Below are 17159 nucleotides of genomic sequence, written 5' to 3' on the forward strand. Positions count from 1 at the left end.
CCTCCAGTTTTGGGGACTCCACCAATTGCCCTGGGCAGCAGGGCAGCCCTTTCCATGAGGAAATTTGCCCGAATATTCAATCTGAACTTTCCTTGGCACAGCTTGAGGCCGTTTCCTCTTGTCCTGTCCTTTGTTATTTGGGAGCAGAGCCCGACCCCCCTGGCTGTCCCCTCCTGTCAGGGAGTTGTGCAGAGCCAGAAGGTCCCCCCTGAGCCTCCTTTTCTCCAGGCTGAGCCCCTTTCCCAGCTCCCTCAGGTACTCCTCATCACTCTTGTGCTCCGGCCCAAAGGTGCACCAAAAACAGCTAAACAATACAAGGGTACAAGTAGAGCTGAAGTGCCATCACTCACACCTTGCTGGAGCTCAGCCAGGGAGAAAGCAGTGAATCATAGAATCCTAGAATGGTTTGGTTCAGAAGGAACTTTAAAGCTCATCACATTCCACCCTCTACAGTAGGCAGGGACACCTTCCGCTAGACCAGGTTACTCCAAACTCCAAGTCATCCAGGACACCTGTCCAGCCTTGCCTTGGACACTGCCAGGGATGGCTCATCCACAGCTTTTTCTGTGCAGCCTGTTCCACTGCCACACCCCAGTAAGGCACATCACCAGCATCTGCACCAGTGAGCCCACGAGCTGGTGGAGGCTGATGATGGGTGTCAAAGTCTTCAGCATTCAGCACGGTTAGTCCTGTAACACTCTGGACACCTTCTCCAACCTGCTGCAAGGAAAATGTCAGAGGAGAGGAAATACAACCAGGCCAATCATCAAGATTTATGGGGAAAAGTTAAACAAGAGCTTTTAAAACATAATGATGTGTACACAGGAGACATTTGGCCAAAAATATATCCCAGCAGACCCCTCTGCCTTTTTCATAGAATTATTCTAACTTCCAATGGAAGCAAGTGTTTGCCTTTTGTTTTCAAAAATTAGTTTCTGGAGGCCACATGCAAAGAGAAGGACTCATTCTGCATCCAAACCTGTTGACCCTGCCTTGCCTTTACCGGAAGGCACAAGGGGATCCTAAGAGGGAAGAACAGATCTCATCGTTGCCCTCAGCACATGCTCTGCCACATGGGTACAAGGCTGAAAAGTCTACAGGTGCTCCCAGATTTGCTTTCTCTCCGTTCACCCAGGGACTGCCACGTATCATCGCTAATGAAACCTCCGTTTACATTACCCGGTCCTTTCCCACTCGCAGCATATGCTCACTGGAAAAAAAAAACTAAAAAAAATTACTGCTGGTAGCCCCAATGCAGGATCTTTTTTTTGCACTTCAAAGTAGTCTATAATGTACGATGGAGCGCCAACGCTTTCATTGACATATAGTTTGTTCACTTGGATGTCATGAGAGAGCAAACGAGTGAATCTAAACAGCGCAGCGAGCTAGTTAGATGGCTAATCTGGTGGGTTGCTTTGATTTCATAAATAAATTAGTTTAGTCTTCTAAACAGGGAGAGAAACACGAACCAGTGATCTCAGCAGCACTGCTGCCCTTCATTACTGAGAGGGCCTTGCTCAATTAGAAATGCCATTTGTTTTGATTATGAGGTTTTATGTGACTACAACCAAATTTTACCCTAATACATTGAATAAGGACTGGTATAAAGAACTACAGCCAGAGCTGTTTTCCAGCTGAAATACTGGACACAGACTGTATGCTAAGGGATGCAGGTAAGGGACTGAGGGCTGGGGGTGCAGACCAGCACCCCCAAGGGTGTCCTGTGTTTGGGCTGTGCTAGCAGCCAGCTGCCAGCTCACTGCTGACGGTGTACCAGACACCAGCATGAGTTTTTCTTGGGAATCAACCACAGGATTTTTTTTTTTTTTTTTCTTTTCTCCTCCCTCCCTTCTGGATGGAAATAGCTCATTAAATATTTAATTTTTCAATTAAAGAGTCACTTTGAAAAAACAAAAGTTAATATTCATCCTTTTAACATGTGGCGGGTTCAGACCAACCGTGCTCTTTGCACACATCAGAACCAGAGCTCAGACGTGAGCAGAAACTGTTTGAAATGCATCTGAACCACATGATTCACAAAAAAAAGTCAAAAAAAAAGAAAAAAAAGGAATGCTTCAATCAAAACAAATACAAATCCCACAAAACTTGAACAAAAAAGTAGTGGGTAAAATAGTAATTTCTTTTTAGAACTGTTTAAAATGGAGTATTTCAGGTGTTATTTGAAATAATATTTCAACTAAAAGCTTCATAACTTAATTAGGCAAGATGGCAAATTAGATTCCAAAGAAACATTTTTGCCATTGAATTTGGTTGGCAAGAGATTGGCAAAAAGTTTTCAGCCTGGCTTTACAAAAAGTCCTTCAATTTTCACTGTTGTGGCACAGCCCATTTGCTCTATTGTAGAAGGGCAAGTTAGTGATTAGCTCAGTGCTTTGAAATTTTGATTTCAGTGCACCATTCCAGAGCCAACTCACACAAATCTTTAACCTCTTTGCATCCCACTTCTTTCTCTGTGGCTGGAGGGGGTGACATTTCTCTTCCTACAATCTTTTAGGGTAACAAATGAGGACTCTGATGCAGAGGTGACAGGACCACATAGCCCTGTGCCCTTATTTTGTGGTCCCAAACTCATGGAACTGGAAGTACAAAATGAAACCACTCTACTATGGGAAGATTAGAACTCCCAAAGTTTTGCTGCACATTTTCTGTAAAGCCAGGTTATAGATGCACAAGCAGCAGGCCCTTCCACCCGCATGAGTCGTTTCCTTGGGTCATAACATTCCTATTTATGGAACCTATTTTAGCACTTCTTTAAAGAATTGCCTACAATTAATGCAGCTAAAATTGCTTGTTCAGCAGGAGGGAAAGCTGTGCCTCGACACAGCTTGGGAAAACTAGAGCCAGCTGAAAGAAATATAATCTCACCTTGAACTTTACGTAAAACAAAGACACTTCTTCTAGTGACTGAAAAATTCATTGGAAAAAGCTGATGTGAGTGGCAGAGAGATGGGTGGGCTTGTTAGCAGAGACAAATGTGCTCTGAAGCACTGTAGATTTTTAAGATATATCGGCTAAGGTAGCTAGACCCATGCAGGGTCATAAAGAAAGAATTTCTTCCAATCCTTGCTCTGTTGAGCCTGCTAACTTGTATTTCACAATGGCATACGTTAGTATACTCATACTAATCTGGGAAGAGTTGTTCCAACTTCAAAACAAAACAGAATTTTGTGTTTATTTGGAGTACAACACAATGGAAGAGGAGGTACCTAGGCTATGTCATCTCACTGTAATGAAATGTAATTGAGGGTCACTAAACTGGGAAAATATGCCTCGGTTACAGGGTATTTGGTTGAATTTTAAGTGGCTCAGCAGAGGTTTTTTTTATATGGACAGTTGTATGGAGGGATCAATTTCAAGCATCCTTCATCTAGAGTCATCTCTGTCAAAGTCAGGATGGCCTGGACTTCTGCTCCAAATACCGATTTGTTTTTGGGAATATGCTCCCAAAATTTTGTCACAGATGACTGAAAGAGTGGGAAAAAGGAATGATCATGCTCTTTGTGATCACAGAGCACTTGTCCTCAAAACAATCTGGAAACAAAACTTGCATGGGTACAGCAGGGAAAAAAACAGCCAAATTTCTTTTTTTTTTGTTATGTAGACAGCTGTAGTAGCAAGGTGGCTGGGACAGAGGGGGATGCCCGAGTGGGAAGCTCTGTGAAGGAACAGAGCAGATACTCTGGCCTAACACTTGCAAGTTTTCCTTATCTTCTGCTCCAGCCTGAGCTGTTGCTGTCCAGTTCCCTGTGGCTTCCTCCAGCCTTGCTGTGGCATGAGACATAAAATGCCCCTAGAGGGAGGGGTGGATACACAAGTGCTCATTTTGTGCAACAAATCAAGGAAAACAGTTGAAGTTTTGATCATAAGACAATGAACATTTGGTAATGTCCTTGACTAAACTATAGATTTTATACTCTAAAAAAACTCTGCCAAATCAATTTAAAGAAAAAAATCAGGAATTTCTGGCTCCTGTCCTCTTGTTCAAGGACAACCCCAGTTGTCCTTGTGATAAATACAAATAAACTGCTACAGAAATAACATCAGGCTTAAAAATTCTCCGTCAAGTTCCTCGGTATGCTGCAGCAAGGTCGAATCCACGGGGGTAACATACTTTCATTACCTCTTTTGCTGGTGGCCTCTGTTGCTGCAAAGCACTCCAGCATTCTTCCCAACGTCGAGTGCTGGCATTTCAAAGGACACGGCTTGTTCAGGACCAAAATACATGGCAGTTGTTGCCCTTTCCATTTAGGCCTTAAGCCCTGAATCAACGGTAAGAATCCTGGACATGGGAAAATACAGTGCTGACAAATACGTAATTCAATTAAATGGGCTGGCATTGTTTAAGCAATAGCCCTTTCCTCTGATCCATCTCTTTCAGAGCTCTGTGTCTTAATATTATGGCCTACTTGAAACACTCGAGCTCATGAATGGATTAAAGAGGGTTTCATTTGTTTTATTTATTATTTTACTGCTTTGCTTGGCTTTTTGCAAACAGGGGAGGCACAGGCCTCATTTAGAATTCACTGTAACATGCACATTCTTCCCTCCTCTGTTGAGAGGAGAAGGGGGAAAGAAAACAACAACAAAAAGATCGAAACTGTTTGTGAAGTACCAAAACTCTTGGGTAATTCATCATCAACGTTGACTGATTAACAAAAGTGGCTTTAGAGCACAATCATTTCAAAACATGGATACCACATACATTTGCTGCCACAGTAATTTGACAGATTTAAAGAAGGGGGAAGTGTTTTACCCAATTTTTTGTTCCAAGTTACATTGGATTATTGAATGTTTGCCTTTCTAATTTCAGTCTTTGATTTTAAAGAGCAAATCCCTTTACTCTCCCAAATGTGATTTCAGTATTGTAGTATCTCACTGTGATAGCTGTCTATCCGTTGAAATGCATCGATGTTGCATTACATCTACAAGGACTCAAGCTTCCATTTATCTTCAAAAATTTCACAATCCGCTGCAGTATATTCTCAGTTGCAATTTTTGCTTTCAAGTTTGGCCACCATGTGCATAGCATTAATTTCTCTGTTCACATGTAATTCATTCAGGGACTTACACCAGCTGAGAACCACATATGGAGGCCCAGATTTACAGAGCTTTTATTTTGTGCCATGGAAGCCTACAAGAAACAATTTTCTATTTGAATATTGAGTGTTTACAGAGGTCTTGTTGTTCACTAGAGACAGGGGATTATGAAATCATATTCTGCAAGAATCCTATCCAAAAAAACCTGACTGTAACATTTATTAACTCCTCTTTGTTCGAGTGCTCACAGGGTTCTTACAGGGTGATTAAACATTGCTTCTCCTCTCTCAGATTTTCTTGTTTGGTTTTATTGTTTACCACTTTTTAAAAATGGTTGGTCAAGCTTCAGCCAGTTTCTGTTGTGTGTGACATTGCAACTTAAAATGACCAAGACATGGCAGCAGAGAGAGGTGGGGAGTGGGAGATGTAGGACCCACACAAGTGCTCTAAAGCTTAGCATAGTTTTGTAGACAGAAAATTTTATGAGGGGTATTTACACCATACAACTCCCCAGTGCTGGTGTCTGTTCCAGGCAATGTTTTGTTTTGAGAACACGCTCCTGTTCTATCACATTTGGGTAAGCTCCAAATACAGATCTCTAAGACCCTTCTGTGGTGCTCATTTAGGCTTGTTTTGAGACAATAATGACACATATTGAATGACTAATGTCCCACATAATTAATCCTGTAGCTCCTTATTTATCAAAATTTCAAGGGGAATGGAGCATTTTGATGGAAAGCAAGAAATCAGCAGTTAAACCTAACATAGAGAAAAATCCTTGGAGAGATGCTTCAGGGTTCAGGCTACCTGAGAGAGCGGGAGGAATCCCTGGATACTCCTGGTTGTTTGGGAAGGGAGCTGAGGTGGAGGCTAAGCATCCCAAGCCTTCCGTGGGCGTCACCCCCTGTCCTCTGAGGTCACCCCTTCCTGATTGCTACTAGAGGGAGCAGAGCTGGGTGGACATGAGCTCTGGTCTGGAAAGCCCTGCCAGCCTCCCTGGCAAAGGACAGAAAGTGTAAATTGATTTTAATTAGGGATCACTCATGTGGCCTCTGAAGTATCAGTTTAAATCAAACATTAGCAACTGTCAATTTCTTCTTTCACCCAAGACCCAAATCCTGTAAACACAAGGACTGTAACAAATCCCTGAAGCAGGCTTTAGTGCACATATATGGAAAACATACTAAACTATAAATACTCTATACCATATGGCAGCGAGATTATCTAATTTCACTTCATAACTGGTGATAAAATGACCAATCAACTGACGTGCAGAACGAAATGCCAAGCCAAGGATTCGGATACCCTTAAGATGGCTCTGAGGTTTTGTCGTATCCCAACACATCCCTAGAAGTAAGCACGTACCTGTTTCACTGTCGCGAGTGTGGACACCACGGGAATATGTGCAAGGCTGGGTCTGCCTTCAGGGCCAGAGTTGGTCCTCATTTGTCTGCAGCTAAATTAAGGGTGGGGAAGCTGGACTGGGAGAACACTAGCAGTGCAGAGGAGAAATTTTGAACTCTCTGTTTGTTTGTTTATAGGAAAGAAGTGTTTGGGGCTGGTAACACTCATTCCTCAGTTTTTGCTGAGCCCAGAGGCTCATCGTGAAGACTTACAAGCTTTACGGCAGTGCAGAAAAACAACAGTGTGCACAATATTTACAAACAACAGAATTTCATTGTGTGTGTGTTACTAACACACCTTCATCAATTTTTTCCCTCACTGCTAAAAACATTTAGTCATTGTACAGGCCACAGCTCTACTGTTCTGCTCCCCACAACTGTACAGGGCTCCTACTCCAGCAGTGAGGTATCGGTTCTAAGAAATAAAGGGTCAGCACTTTTAAGACCAAATTCAAATATAGTGATATATTCCTGAGTTAGAAGGAAGGGATTTCATCATTTGCTGAATTCATGGTGACAAAGAGAGGAACCACCTGGGAACTATTGAAGGTTGTCTTTAATAGAATTCACAAAGCAATCTTCAATGATGCCTGAACATTTGTATATTTGGAGTAGTGGGTATAACCTTCTAGGCACTGGAAGTTAGATGAATCTGGGAGTAATGCAAGAGATTGAAACCACACCAAGCTTTAAAAAATAGACTAAATCCAAAATCAGTTTGTTTCAAAGTTAAATCACCAATGTCATCAGCTCAGATTTTGTGGGGGCTTAGCCCCAGAAGCAGAAAGATCCATCAGTCCACAGATTCATTTCCCAGGAGAGTGGTGGAAAATGGCTTTGTTGGCTCATTTAAAATTAGCTTGGGTACAGCAGTTATGAATATACTGTGCAGAAAATTGTGCACTGAATTATAAGCAAATAGGTTGCTATGATTTGATGCTATTTTAATAGCTGGTGATTAACCAAATGAATGCTATTTGGTCTGGCCTGATTTACCAAATGGTTCCTCTCTTCTACCATCCAGCCAGCTGTTAAGTAGTGCCCTATATAACCAGGCACTATTACCATATTAAACTCTAATAAAATATTTTTTAGAGGAACAGTAGCATATTGTGGGGTATATATCTATCAATTCCAGCATTGATCTTCTTGAACCAGCTGGGGGAAGAGCATTTTCTAGCAAGCTGTACTCAGGGCAATGTACTCACCTTGCCTTTGATGTGAGGTTAAGATCCTTGAGGTCTTCTTGAAGTACACAGAGATACTTCAATCAGATACATGCTTAATGTTCCTCATTCACCCCAAAAGCACCTGCTGAGACAAATCTACATTAATATGCCTCTAGTGTGGACAGACCTCTTCCTTGCCTCAGTTATCAAGAATGTGCCACATGACAAAGCCAAGAGCTTGCCTGTACTCCCATAACATCTTGGTTTTCTAGGCAGTGGTTTTCAGCTGGAGGACTGCTGAGTGTTCAGGGATTTTTATTACTAAATTATTTGAAACTGAGCACCTACAAGGACAATGCACTGCTAATGTTTAACTAGAAGTAGAATAGTAATTTCTGGTTTCTTGTCCAAAGAGGTTTGTGTCCACCATCAGTGTAGGCAGAGATCCTTTCCCAGACATCTCCGTGCTTGCTGTAGTGGTGGCCCTGAGAGGTTCATCCTTGCTCTCCAGTGGAGTTTGCTCCAAGGTGATGGATGGTCAGGTCTCAGAGCAGCTGGGGTAAATGAGCTTAGCAAAGATGCTGTTGCCCAGCCCAGAAATAAAGCTGCTGCATTTCCATTACAGCAACTACAACAGAGATCATCCTGCCTTGTATTAACAAACTGGGGAGATGCATTAGTGAATCCACTTGATAATTTTATGGCTAAATCTTGTTTTATCTGTATTACTTGGACTTTTGCCTTTTTGTTATTTTTTTAACGGGTTATTTTTATGAGAGAACAGTAATTGGCACCTCATTGCTGACAGAAGTATGTCTCAGGTGTACAGGGCCAATGCCTCGTTGTGTCCCCTCAGGGTGCATTAATTAGCACTGCTGCACTGGCTCCTGTCGCTGCCCAGTTCTAGCTAATGCCAGAGGTTAAACTGTCCCCTGCCTGTGTCACCAATTTAGACTCAGAATAGCTCTTCATATGCACAATGCACATTAGGATTGCTCTAATCAGGGTGCTGATACCGAACAAATTAATTTCTGAGTGATACTTCAAAGCTTTGCCTTTGCTCAAGCCTTAGTTTTCTTTTACTTTACTATTTTTTAGCTAGTCATTTACTCCTTACCACACCTCCACAAAAAAAAACCTCCCAAAAAAACCTAATATTTAATGCAAAAATGTCTACTTTCTTGAAAAATGAATTTTAAAAGAAAGGATGTTTAAAAGAGTTTCTTCAGTAATCTTCAGATTCGTTCTTAAATTTCTCCAAGTCCTTTACAAATCACTCAGACCCCATGTAGATAATGCCTTAGCATGTATATTGTTCTGTGCAGACAGTTGGGCAACTTCTTGTGTACCTTAAAAAAAAGTTCAGGTTAAAATGCTTTGCTAAATTGCACAAAACAGGAGAGTAATTTTTGTCCTTTTTCTATGAAAGATGAAATGGGGTTGTGAAAGGTTTAATCTTGATGTTAGCAGAAGACTCCCCAAATTGTAGTTTCTCCCACTTTTTGAGACTGAATGGCAGAGGCAGTGGTCAATACCACCTTCTTCTGCTCCTGCAGCCAGACAGTGCTTCCTTCTCCCCTAGACAAGCCCCATTCCTGCCTTATCAGAGAAATTTGCATTTCATTTCTCTGTTACACGAGATACTGTGTTGTGTGGCTGCACAAAGAGGGCTTTGTCTGCTCACCAAAGGCAGGGAAATAACCAGCTATTGAAACTGGGAAGGAAAGGAATTATGTGACGAAATGCCACGTTGCTGGAATGATTCTGCTCAGGAGTGTGCCGGCACAGATGGAGCAGAGCCTTGTCACCAGTGACCTTGTTCACTCTTCCGCACCAGTTGCATTTTTCCAAGTTCCTTACTCCTACTGCAGCTCCAGACCTTCCCTTCTCTGCGGTATTGCAGCTTGCCAGCACTCATCTCTGAAAGGGAAGCCTTGAGCAAAGCATTTAAAAGGAAACAAAACATATCACAGAGGAACATTATAGCATGTTGATGTGCCATCAGGTGATTGTATCACCTGCCCTGCAATGACTGGCAATTTCACCTGTTTCATCATTGTAGACAGATGATCCAGTGCTACCAAACCATGATATTGAATCACCTGGTCCTCTCCAGCAATAAAATCAGACATTCATAACAACATTTTTTAAATGTCATCTTTGTAAGAAATTGTGATTAGTTAACCATTCATAATTTTTGAATCATTAACTATGGTAAACACAAATCCAAAGGATAAAATGGATCATAAGACACACAGACTACTGGGAGTTTATTGACACTTCCCAAAACCTCAGACACAGCATCTAAGGAAGCTGTTGTGACCTGCACTGGCAGAAGAGGCAGTGAATGAACTGACCAAGGTGTGAGAGCACTGAGGAGCTCAGGATGTATTTTCTGCTCTTTAGCCTGTACTGATGCTTACGCTGTCTCGACATTATCTGTCTTGACATTTGTAACCTCACCTGACTCACACCTGTACAACACTTACTGCTTGCACTGATAAATCCTTTTGGTTCATTTCTATTCTCCTCTATGTCCTCTCCCTTCTCTTCCATCATGCTTGGTGTCTGGGATCTGTGTTTGGCACTGGCAGCAATCCTGGATGATATTTCTTCCCATTGGGTTGCAGCAAGGGAAGGGTGAGATGCCATCACAGAGGGGTTTGTGACAAGTCCTCAGTTATGAGAACACCAGCAGAGGAAGGGGCTGCAGCCCATGACCTCATCAGCTCTGGCACGCTCCAGTGCTGCTGAGCCACCATTCATAATCACCTGTGCTCACCAGGGCACTTCCAGGGCTGCTCTACATCCCTGTGCTGTGCCTCACCTCTGGCAGGTAGCAATGAATACAAATAGCTCTGAATCCTGACAGAGCAGCCTTACAGCAGGAGAGCATCTGCACGGGGAGCTCAGCACTCAGCCCCCTGCGCCCTGCCCAGTGAGGCAGGAGACACAACATGTCACACCAAGTCCCCAGTATGCCTCATTTTTGCTCCATGAGCCTCTTTAAAAGTCAGATTAAGAAAGCATCAAGACAGGAGAATTACTGTCTAACATCAAGCACTTTCTTAACCAGGTAAACTACTTCAGCCTGCAGCATAATCAGAGGCCATGGGATCACACAAATTGTAATTAACTTGCTGAAGTAGGTCAGGACTGTGTGTATTGCAGTGCAGGGGTACTCTGGCTTTAATGATTTCAAATATTTTGAGAAGCAAACTGAAAACACTTAGTCAAATTAAGTGTTTTCTTTAAGCTGTCAGCATTGCAAGCACTGCCAAGATGAACAGGATAAATTGGATTAGATGCAGTCTATATGCTTCGAATCCTAATGGCAAGGGATCCAAAATGTAAAGTAGTGCACAAAGGCAAAGCAAATATTATATTATTGTCTGTAAAGCAGCAGATCTCAGTTTACTGATTAACCAGATAGTTTGAAAATAGCATGACTCATCTCCAGAGAAGCCGAGCATTGCTGCTGGCTCCTGTGCAACCCAGCTTGTGACAGTCTCTGCCTGCTAAATGATGGGTCTTACAACAGGACCAACAGCACGATTTTGGTTCTACCCATGGTAAATCCTGTCACTGCAGTCTGGCCTGAAACAATTCAGGCTTAAATACAAACTTAAAAAATTACATGCAGGTAGTAATTTAGGTTAAATTTGGAGGTGAAATCTTGTTACATAAGGTGCCCTCATGAGTCTTGAGCCATGGGTTATCAACAGGCAGGGATGCAGCATTAAGGTTACAAACTGGGAGAGCAGTAGGAGGTGGTAGAGGTGGATGAAGACCTTCATAAAAACAGCAATCTGCCACTGCACCCCTCCTTTTGTCAGAGACTGTGTGGAGGTGTCTGCAGGGAGAAGCAGAGAGCACCAGCCCAGAAATCACACTCAGGTGAACACACAAACTGATTTGAAAGCTGGAAACAGAAACTAATGTCTTGTGGGAGGTTCACTGCTGTGGGAGGGATAATCCCACTGAAAGGAAGGGAGCACCTAGAGCTCAGAGCTGCTCAGAATACTTTTCCTCTACTGGATTAAAACCTTCTCTTAATTGCTGGCCTGAATTTTATCATGATGGTTTCAATCTGTTTGGGGTTTTTGCCTATATTCCCTATTACAGAAATAATTTAGGTTTTATTTACACTCTATGACTATTCCCTCAAGATACTTGGGGGTAACTTATCTCCATCTCAGGCTTTGTTTTGCAGAGCTCAATAAGCCAAATTCCTGATCATCTCTAAGGGTAGACCCTCCATTCTTCTGATGATGCTGTTATTTTATCTCTGTGCTTGGTTTGGTTTGACTGTCTTTCTGCATATTCTTGCATGTTTATTACAGTGAGGGTGGTGAGACCCTGGCACAGGTTTCCCAGAGAAGTTGCCCTGTCTCTGGAAGTGCCCAAGGCAGGTTAGATGGGGCTCTGGGCAACCTGGGCTAGTGGAAGGTGTCCCTGATCATTGCAGGAGTGTGGGACTACATGATTTTAAAGGTCCCTTCCAACCCAAACTATTCTGTGACTCTATGTCCACATGTCTGCCCGGTACTCTGCAACAGGTAGGACTTTATTCATACTGGAAATTCATGATTGATTGGAGATATGAACACTAAGAACCTCAGAGTTAAGGCTAAAGGGTCTCCAGGTAGCCTTGCTTACTCCATTCCTCATCCACCAGCTCCTAAAATAAAACAGAAGAAGCCTGGCCAATGTCTTGGAAGATGAGTCTATGGCAAAATCAGGAGTAAATCCCAAATAAGCCATTTACTTCAGCCATATGAACACAAATATCAAACAAGAGTATCTAAAACATCAACAAATTATGATAAGTAGCTAAAACACAGAAGTTGTCATCACCATGTCTGGACAGAATTTTGACAAGTCCTCAGATAAATCTTCTCCATCTCCCTTTTCCACGGTATGTTGGTATTTTGAACAGAAATTCTCAAGTCAAAAGACATACATCAATTTTTAGTTCTAGCAAAAAAAAAAAAAGAAAAAAGAAAAAAGAAAAAACCAAACTAGACATACATACAAAGCAGATGCTTTTCACTAAAGCTTTTTTGCATAAAAGTCTATTCTCTCATCACAAAGTTGGTTCAAAATTTTCTGAACAGCTCTAAACAGTAGCAGTAAAAATAGTTCCCAGTGGAGATAGAGTACAGGTGCATGTTACATCTGTTCATCTGACAGTGTACAAATCCTTTAAAAATCATAAAAATCTTCCATTTAATTAGGGAGGGCCACCAAGTATTAGAGAGGGATCAGCTTCAAAGTTCAACTTTAAAAATGTACTGTAATAAAATGAGAAATACCAGTTATGTAAGGGAAGATGTTTGCATGTAGGATTCAATCCTATAAACTCAGCAGGTCTCAGTGCTGTACCAAAGTGACTTTTTGTCATGGCCCAAATCAACTCCATCTCCAAGAAAATAATAATAAAAATAGCAAAGGATCTCATGGGATAGATTTTAAAGGATCCAAGGGGGAAGGACCCAACTTCCAGAAATGCTCACTGCAGCTAATCTCAAGGTAGATTTATGTTATTTAACAGCAATTAGGAGGCATCCAATTATAGAGGACCTGGCAATAGGAGGAGCATTCAGAGGGAAATACAACACTGGCAGTGATTAGAAAGTCCACTCTGTCTACAGGATGAGCAACTGCTGCTGGGAGAAAGAGCAAACCAGCAAGGAAAATGTTTTTCTGCCTTAGAAGATGAGGCCACTGGAGGTGGGGAGAAAAATAGGTGGGGAAAGAGAGAAGCAGAAGTTGAACTTGAAAAAAAGATTGGTATGTTGAAGTAGAACTCATTATGCCAGTGACTTGAGCAATGATCTAAGTTTGATAATAAATTTGATATCTGTGCTACAGCAGAGTAGTTGCTGAGTATTTGCTGGGATAGAGAACTGAATGATCAAAGATCTGTATATGGAGACATCTCCTAATACATCTGCAAAGACATTTCCAGAATACCAACAAAGTTGTTCCTTTTTTTCCTCCCCCATATAATGAATGCATTTTACAAGACTAATGTCTTTTAATGATCTTTCATTTCTCCAAACATGCATGAGAAGAGGAGCAGGGAGAAACTGTGCCATGTTCCCCTACGTATTTTAGCATGAAGTCAAGCCAGGAGAGTTGCAGAGCAAAGAAATTGCCCAGAAAAATGTAATATTTAAATAGTGGCTTCCTTTAAAGAGGGATAATTGAGCAAACTGAGTTGAAAGAACTTATTCCAGGTAATTCAGTGCAGCAGAGGGCTCTAGAGTGCAGCACCAGCAATCTAAATGGTTTGAAATCACTCCCCAAAACAGACAATTTAGTATTTATTTAGACCATTTGTGCCATAAGTGGTGGCATTATGTCATTTCACAGTTGTGTGTGCAAGCCCAGCAAAACCAAGGTGAGAAAATGAAACCACCTGAGTCCCAGACAGGAGAACTTCTGCAACACAAACTTCTAAGTCTCAGACTAAAAGAATACCTACTATGTTTTTAAATTCCTCTGTGAGACTACTAACTGCTGTGTTTATAGTAATGATCAAGGAAGAAACAGGATTAACATTTAAAAAGAGCAGCTTGTATTCTGATTTTCCGTTCTAAGTGGGTGCCAAAAGTCACAACTGAAATTAAGACAATCTTTCATTGAACTTACATCAATAAATTTTTAAAAATAGTATTAAAGCAATAACTTTAGGCTAAACTTTTATAGAAAGACCAGTTATTGAATAGGATGATGTGACCCAAAATACTGGTCTTTGAAAGGAAAAAAATCAGCTTTTCACAACCATAGCTGCCTCTGCAGCTGCAGGGAGAACATTTTCTTCGTGTCAATTTATATTTCATTTCCTTCAGCTCAATAGCTGATTCATTCAAGTTCAGACACTGATGAGGAGTTGAGACGCAGGAATGTTTATTTTCTCTTGCAAATGATGAGAACAGACCAGCACTAAAGCACGATCCACTACATCTAAATCCTCCAGGGACAAATGGTGGAAAAAACATCAGATTGATTAACTCAGGGCATTTTTCCTTTGTCAATAATTTATCAGGTTTTGAAAAACAAGATATTTACCTTTATTTTCTGATACATCCAGCAAACTTCACACAGTCTCAGCTAGCAAATAAAATGCCTTCATAAGGTATGAGTTTGTGACTTTCCTTGAATTGCAATTTTCATCTGAAGCACTCTGTCATGAATCACAAATTAAAAACATAATCACTTTAACTGGAAAGACCAAGCAACAAATCCTGAGATGATGCAGGGCAGACAGGGGCACGTGGAAGTCCTGATGACAATGGGGAAGGAACTGAGGCTCTCCAGCTTTCACAGGTACCAGTGGTTTAAATTACAACCCTTTGTTCAATGCCCTTTGGTTGAGCTGGAGTTTGAGCCTTTTGGAGCAAAGTATGAGATGATTTATTAAAGGGAATCTTTTGCCTCCTAGTATGTTCTCTACAGACCTGGACAGCTTCTTAATATGTGTTGTTACATTATTATGTGTAAATGCAGTGCTTTACCCACCTGTTTCTCACAAATAGGTACTAAATGTGCTGTCCTGCTGGTGAAAACTGAGACTGAACTTCTCCCAAGCAACACAACTCTATGCTACAAATGCAGAACAAGTTTTAAAAGACACTATTTAAATCAAAACAGACACCTGACAATTTAAGTAATTTTTGATTCAATTAATTCTCAGAAGGAAGGAAAAAAAACATTACAGAGAAGGAGGGTTCAAACATTGCCAGTAAGATGAAAAGTCCATCCCACCAGCTGGCACATGGGAGGAATATCTCTGGATTGGAAAATTGATGCACCGTGACTCATGTCCTTTGTGTCACCCCTCGAGTCAGTGCCTGGAGAGCTGCATTCGTCAGCTCCGTGCAACACCTTCAGCTTCCACTGCACGGAGATGCTCAGGGTGATCATGGCTGATCCTCCCTGCAGTCACCCATCCCTGCCTGCAGTCACCCATCCCTGCCTGCAGTCACCCATCCCTGCCTGCAATCCCCCATCCCTGCCTGCAGTCACCCATCCCTGCCTGCAATCCCCCATCCCTGCCTGCAGTCACCCATCCCTGCCTGCAGTCACCCATCCCTGCCTGCAACCACCCATCCCTGCCTGCAACCACCCATCCCTGCCTGCTGTCATCCATCCCTGCCTGCAACCACCCATCCCTGCCTGCAACCACCCATCCCTGCGTGCAACCACCCATCCCTCCCTGCAGTCACCCATCCCTGCCTGCATACACCCATCCCTGCCTGCTGTCATCCATCCCTGCCTGCATACACCCATCCCTGCCTGCTGTCATCCATCCCTGCCTGCACACACCCATCCCTGCCTGCTGTCATCCATCCCTGCCTGCAATCCCCCATCCCTCCCTGCAGTCACCCATCCCTGCCTGCAGTCATCCATCCCTGCCTGCAGTCACCCATCCCTGCCTGCACACACCCATCCCTGCCTGCACACACCCATCCCTGCCTGCAGTCACCCATCCCTGCCTGCAATCCCCCATCCCTCCCTGCAGTCACCCATCCCTGCCTGCAGTCACCCATCCCTGCCTGCACACACCCATCCCTGCCTGCAGACACCCATCCCTGCCTGCAGTCACCCATCCCTGCCTGCACACACCCATCCCTGCCTGCAGTCACCCATCCCTGCCTGCTGTCATCCATCCCTGCCTGCAATCCCTGCTGCAGCTCTGAGGTCACTGCTCGTCCATGGAATATAGACAGACAGGAAGGGAAGATAATGGACAGTTTATTTCAAGGTGTAAGTGAAAATTAAACGGAAATATTACTTATCTTTACAGTCTAGCAACAAGCTCCCCCCTCCCCACAAGAGCAGTGTGGGACTTGAGGTACAAACAAGTCATCTCAACTGGTACCCCTAAGGAGACCCCATATTCAGAGCCATTTATACTCACAGCTTTATTTGATTACCACGGTCAATCGATCAGTACCTGTTTGTATCTCTGTGGAGCACAAAAGCCTGTCAGGAAGTAGACAGCACACTCATTTCACATTATTAAACATGCTCACCTGTGGTTTCTAGTGATGCTCAATTTTATTTCCAGTCATGTTGAATTTTATTACCCGATCTTTTTTTTTCTTATCAGCCAAGATGAAGACGCTGCATTGTCAAGTGAGAGACAATTTTCCAGAGAGAATCCCAGTTTTTCATTATATTTTCAGGGTTCATGGATAGCTAAAAGACTAAATAGCTCAGCAAAAGACTGCTACATTTGAACAAAGTAATTTATGGGACTTAAAACTTAGGTGTTGAAGGCTTCTGTTGTTTACAACAGTCCATCTGGTCAGTCCATGGTCATCATGAAACACCATGGCTGTGCACTCCCACCAGGGAAAGAAAACCTCTCAAGGAAATCAATGGAGATGCAGCCTCACCAAATGCACAGAAAAGAATGTGAACATAAACCATCCACAAAAACATATTCAAAAGAATAATATTTCTGTTGTTACCAAAACCCTGTTCTATATTCCTGGTCTAAAATAGATCTTTGCAT

At 42.5% G+C, this 17159-nt stretch overlaps 1 protein-coding gene across 2 annotated transcripts in view; it reads right to left on the reverse strand.

Moving 5' to 3' along the window:
* The window catches only part of LOC111932915 (FRAS1-related extracellular matrix protein 1-like), an 85314-nt gene extending 75056 nt beyond the window's left edge, over positions 1-10258 (reverse strand). The window contains exons 1-6 of one of the 2 annotated variants that reach the window (XM_086841686.1): positions 10120-10258; positions 9315-9550; positions 7670-7772; positions 5866-6054; positions 4142-4322; positions 527-720 (exon numbers count right to left, since the gene is read on the reverse strand). The gene's annotated coding sequence lies outside the window, so the exon portion shown is untranslated. Of the gene's footprint in view, positions 1-526; positions 721-4141; positions 4323-5865; positions 6055-7669; positions 7773-9314; positions 9551-10119 lie in introns of those variants that run through there. The other variant, XR_015273699.1, reaches the window with a different exon arrangement.
* Between the last annotated feature and the right edge of the window lie 6901 nt (positions 10259-17159).

This window comes from Cyanistes caeruleus, chromosome 9 (assembly GCF_971803275.1).
Source record: "Cyanistes caeruleus chromosome 9, bCyaCae1.hap1.1, whole genome shotgun sequence".
In the NCBI taxonomy this organism is placed as follows: Eukaryota; Metazoa; Chordata; class Aves; order Passeriformes; family Paridae; genus Cyanistes; species Cyanistes caeruleus.